Here is a 6000-nt window from a genome sequence, read left to right as displayed (position 1 = left end):
CTTCAGCCTTCTTGTGAGGTGGAATGTGAGGTATACCCAGGGAAAATCTTGGAAGCTACATGTTCAAGATGGTAGCTGAAAATCAAAACAGCCAAAGTCCAGAATCCTTGCTTTGGAGCGGAGTCTGCTGAGCAGAGACTATTTTGGAGTTGATGAAAATTTTTATTGAGTGCAAGAGCTATTTTTCTGCTAAACTAGATGCACTTTATGTAAACAATAAAGGATTATTTCTGTATCTTATTCTGATCGTGTTTGATGATTTGTACTATCTTGTGGGGTTTTTTGTTTTTGTTTTTGTTTTTTTTTTTTAATTTTGTTTATTTAATGTGTGAGCATTCTGTTGCATATACATCCGCCTGCCTGAAGAAGGCATCAGATCTCCCTATAGATGGTTGTGAGCCACCATGTGGTTGCTGGGAATTGAACTTAGGACCTCTGGAAGAGCAGCCAGTGCTCTTAACCGCTGAGCTATCGCTCCAGCCCTGAACTGTCTTGTTTTAACAAACATGATTACACACCCAGTATACAATCCATTTGTTATGTTTATTTTTGAATATTTTCCTGGTTTTCCTTACATCCTTGTTCACTTTTACATTCAGACATTCAAAATCAGTTTCACTAGTTACACAAAATGAAAATGTCCTAAGGCGTATGTGGTGACTCACACCTGTAATCCCAATACCTGGGCAACATAGTTAAGGTCTAGAGTGGGATGGAGAGAGCAGCAAGAGCTTTATGGGACCTCACATGGATGCCAAAGAAGATGACGGAGGCAACGGTCAAACACAAGAGCCCGATGGCCGTGGACAGTACCAAGCTCAGGATGGCACAGGAGAAGAACTGCTACTTGAGAAAAGGCTTCCTGGAAGCCAGTGATCAAGGGCCAGACACCATTTCCGATTGATAGCCTCCGATCTAGCCGCACCAACAAACTGGTTGCTGTCCATGTCTGGGAGGCAACACTGGTCTGGGACGTCTTCTGGCCACTTGTAGAGGGGAACTGTTGTGGCTGTTTAGACTTTCTCAGGAGTGACGCAAACACCTGCCTGAGATCCCTGGAACAGCAGATCAGAGCTAGAGCAATGAATAGAGCCCTTGTGGTGGGCGATGTTTGTCTTTGCCCCTCAGTATCAGCTACCTCTTTAGTGTTTGATGCAGAGTCTTGTTATGTAGTTCTGGCTAGCCTCCAGAGCTTGATATATATACATACATTATATATATACAATATATAATGTATATACATATATAATGTATAATATATAATGTATGTATATATATCAACTTCAAATACATGGTGTTTTTGCTTGTCTCTACTTTTCAACACTTGGGATTACAGACACATGCTAATGTGTGGCTACGTGAATAGCATTTATATTAGCATATCATATCTTTCTATAGTCATATCTTCACTTGTGTTATTTAATTACCTCATGAAGTTCTATCTGTGTAGGTTACAATATAGTTTAATTTGTGGGTATCTTGCTTTGAATTATAACATCCTATTTGCTGACACCTTATGACTACATGCTATTTATCTGGGAATCTTTCTAAGGCGCTGTGTGGCCTGTCTCAGCGTGATACCAGATAAAAGTCAAATTACTAGTCTATTAATCCTCAAAAGCAAGCAAACCATAAAAAGCTTAAAATGCTCTGTTATGTAGCACCTAAAATTTTTATATTGAGAGAATTTCCTTTTCTGTCAGAATTTTATCCCCCCCCCAACAAAGCAAGTGTTATATTGCGATTTGAGGAGGCCCAAACGACATCACCGTTCTGTTAATTTTCTAAATAACTGTATCACCATCACCATTACAGCCGTTGACAAGGGACAGGATTGCAGCTCTGAATTACAGCTTCCTTGAGGTGGAGTTGGTCATCCCCTGGCACAACTGTGAGCTTTTTTTGGGGGAGGGGGGGTTACTTTCAAAACTCTGCCTCAGTGGATGAAGAGAGCAGAACAAATCCTTCTAGAAGAAAAGATGCCGATTTTCTTTCACTCTTTTGGCTCAGGGAGGAGTAGAGAGGCAGAGCCAGGCTGCAGCTGTGCTTCTAAGTGGACGCTAAGAGCCAGAGATGGGAAGAAGAGTCATTGCGTCAACGGTCAGCAAAGCTCATCCAAAGCAGGATAAGTTTAGGGCTCTAAACATCATAGACATTGTCCTTGGAAAATCATGTCGAAGGCTTGATTTTAAAATTTTAGGCGGAAAAAAACCCAAGAAACCAAGCTGTGCATATTTGTAGGTTATGCTCGCCCGTTGGGAACATGAGTCTCATCAGGTATTTCTTATCATTAGAAGTCAGGTCGCAAAAGACCCAACCAGCTATGACTATGTAAGTACAAGATTAAGAACGCTAGTGGGCTGGACAAAGGGGTTCCGTAGACAGTCCTCCAAACACCTCCGGCTGTTGCCAAGGCTATTGGCTATTGATCAGGTAAGGCCCTGCTGCCGAAGACACGACTTCCTTATGTCATCAGAGAAATAAGCCGGTGTGTGGAGCATGTGACTTGGGGAACAGGCCTGGAAAAACAGTGAAGCTGAGACATGTCCACCCTCCTAAAACTCATCTGGAGACTGGCAGGAGTAAGCATTGTTCTCTCCCTGTTCAGGGCCTGTATCTCCCTCCTCCACCACCATTGTGACCAAATTACAGGTTTAACTTCCTCTCTCCCTACAAGGACATGTTCAGCAAGCACCTGGAATTCCTCTTCATGCAAATGAAGCATTCCCAGCCCCTCAGCGCCAGCTAAGAATTACATTCACCCCCCAACCCTGTACACATCCCCCAAGGTTAATATAGCCCTTATCACCCCTAATAAAGAAGCCGTGACACTGAAAACTGTCTCAGAAAAGGTTTCTTTCTCCCTGGCATTCAAGACAACCGAGTTCCTGCAAACCTACCTGGCCTGGACAAACCTTGTTGCTTTCATTCCAGGCAGGTGAGCTACAGTGCCTGAATTCACTGGAGGCAGAAGCAGAATCGGCCTGCACTGGTGCCCAGCCAGAAGCTTCATCCCTACTGACTATTGTTCATAGTGCTAGAAGGTACTTTGCATATTGGAGAAGGAAAGTGGTCATTAGCATCACCCAGCTACAAACCCTACAATCTACAACAAAGACCAGCTTACAAGACATACCGTTCCAATAGTGGCACATGTATTATGGGAGGAATCAGTTACCTTTGAGATAGAAGACATGCCAGGCACTGCTCAAGTGGCAAAATACCTGGGCCTAAATTGGTCATAGGCCTAGGGGAAAGCCTACTAAAATTCTGCTAAGGGAACAGAGCGATAAGATGACGCCTAATGACACATTGCTGTACTCATAGATCAGAGCATTGTCCCTCATTAGTGAAGCTTCTTCATGCAGTGAGTAGTAATTAATACAGAAACTCATAACTGAGCAGTGCGCAGAGTTACTTTGGTGCACTTTGCCCTCAATGGAATGTCTCCATCAATCCCTTTCCCTCAAGACTTACGAATCGATGTGGAAGAGGTGGAAAGAGTGGAAGAGTGGTGGATGACTCCAAAGAAAGAAAACTGATGCACATGTAAACTACAGAGACCGATAGCACACACAAGACCCACAAAGGTTAAAAGCAGACAAAATTCCAGCACTGAGAAGAGAAAGTTGAAGCAAAGCCCTACCTGTTCCCAAAAGCTATCTATAATTGGCATTTTCTGGGAGAGGGACAATGAGTTTTCTCCAGTGGACTGTCACTGGGCATGTCAACTACTCTAGTGGCAAGTACCATCAAAGGGGCAGTTGGTCTACACAAATACTCTTTTTGTGTGTGTGTGTGACTTTTGGTATTTTTACTCTTTTTTGGAGAGAGAGACCATGGAGTAGGTAGGGGCGATCTTGGAGGAGTTATATACGAAATACATTGTATGTAAAAATCTTTAAATAATTAAATATTAGGGAGTTGAAAGGATTGCTTGGAAGTCAAAAGTACTAGCTACTCTTCCATAGAACCCAGGTTTAATTCTGAGAACCCACACGGAAGCTCGCAACTGTCTCTACAGCTCCGAGTCCACCAAGTCCAGGGGCTTGGACAGATCTCTGGCTTCCATGGGCACTAAAGGTATGTGGTACACATACGCACATGCAAAACACTAAAATAATAAAAAATTTACAAATGTTACCAATAGATGCGTATTTTGTTAAGTAATTTTAAAAGTTCTAAATTATGAGTGACTATTTAAACCCCTATTCACTTCTTTCCTTATGGGAGTACACCTATCTTTTTGAATAAAGATCTCTAGTCTTAAAAATCATCTCTTCACAGAACTTCTGAGAGACTTCAACTATTATTTCAAAACTCAGGATTCAGGGGCTGACATGGCTCAGGGGTGAAGGGCCATACTATTTGTATATGGGTCCCCTTACTGACACGGGGATACAAATGAAGGGTGTATTAGGTATCTTCCTGTTTGGAATGTGCAAATTTATATTTTACTAACTGGGCTTTATTCAACAGTGTGTGTGTGTGTGTGTGTGTGTGTATTACCTCAAACACTAGGATTTCTGTAAAGGAAATGGAATTTTTGTTCTCTTTTTTTGAGATAAGACTTAGTAACCTAGGCTGCCCTAGGAATCTTCCTTCATTAGCTTGGGTATTGAGATTACAGGTGTGTACTGTATACCTGGATAACTAATACTTTTATCCAATCCAGGTTAAAAAATGATGAATCACATCAGAGTCCATTGGAGTCTTAATAACCCCTCCAACAATAAAAAATCAAAACAAAAACATAGCTAAAACTCTATGAAGTCTACTGACATGAAGAATTAGTTTGACCTGAAAGCCTTACGACTTCCAAACACATCATTTAATTTCATTTTGCACATAGAATAATTTATTCATAGAAATGTCTATTTACAGAACTTTTTAAAAAAATTTATTTCATGTATGTGGGTACACTGTAGCTGTCTTCAGATACAGCAGAAGAGGGCATTGGATCCCATTACAGATGGTTGTGAGCCACCGTGGTTGCTGGGAATTGAACTCAGGACCTCTGGAAGAGCAGTCAGTGCTCTTAACCGCTGAGCCATCTCTGCAGCCCTACAGAACTCTTAACAGGAAATTTTCAAAACTTAAAAGACAATTTTACAATTCTGATTTTGTAAGAACACAAACCTTTTGGGTATCAGACTGGAAGGCTAAATCAGTTGGTTTTGTTTCCACAATACAGACAAGCTTTCATAGCATTAGATTTTGGAAATCTCCTCAGTGCCAAGAGAATTCACCAGAGGAAAACATGACCACCCTAGGAATGGAATATGGTTCCATGTACTGCATGACAAGGGTAACACATCCTGGAGTATTAGCTGAAGTGAGGAGACTCTGATCCTGGCTACTTGACAGGCACACGTGCAGGCAAGAGCTGAATGATCTGTGAAAATGAAACAAAATCAGGCTGGGTGGTAGATGTTTTATTATTATTTTTCTTTGCACATCATCTGACCCTTTAAAGAAATTAAGCACTTAAAAAGTAATTACTGAACAAAAGTGAAACAAAGTGCAGAAAAAAGGCAAACTGAGGCATTAACTTCCATGATAAAGACAGTCCTATTCATGGCTGGAGGGGTGGGAACTCGGGGTTAAACAGTGGTGTCTGCAGTCCCTCTTCTGGGTCACTAAGGTTAAACTCCGCTCGTTAAATATATGAAGGGCGATCTCCAATGCATGTAGCAGAAATACTCTTCTTTACAGCACAAACTTGCATTAGTCTTCCCTCCTTTCTTCATATATCCCTAGCGCTCTCCTCACTGCTTCAAACAATAAACTATTCTTCACTCTTAGAATTCACCTAAGGGAGGACTCACTGTGCTCAGTCACACCGTGAGAAGGCTGGATGGCAGTTATCCTTGGGTATTTATGTCAGGTCATAAAGATGCAATTTTCTTATTTTTTTCCTTAAAATGTTGGCTCATCAGGAAAATTTATTGACCTTGATTTTTTAAAAAATATTATTTATATGTTTATGTGTGGGTATGT

The sequence above is a fragment of the Rattus rattus genome, chromosome 3 (genome assembly GCF_011064425.1).
Source record: "Rattus rattus isolate New Zealand chromosome 3, Rrattus_CSIRO_v1, whole genome shotgun sequence".
Classification (NCBI taxonomy): domain Eukaryota; kingdom Metazoa; phylum Chordata; class Mammalia; order Rodentia; family Muridae; genus Rattus; species Rattus rattus.
Note: the sequence above shows the minus strand (reverse complement) of the source record.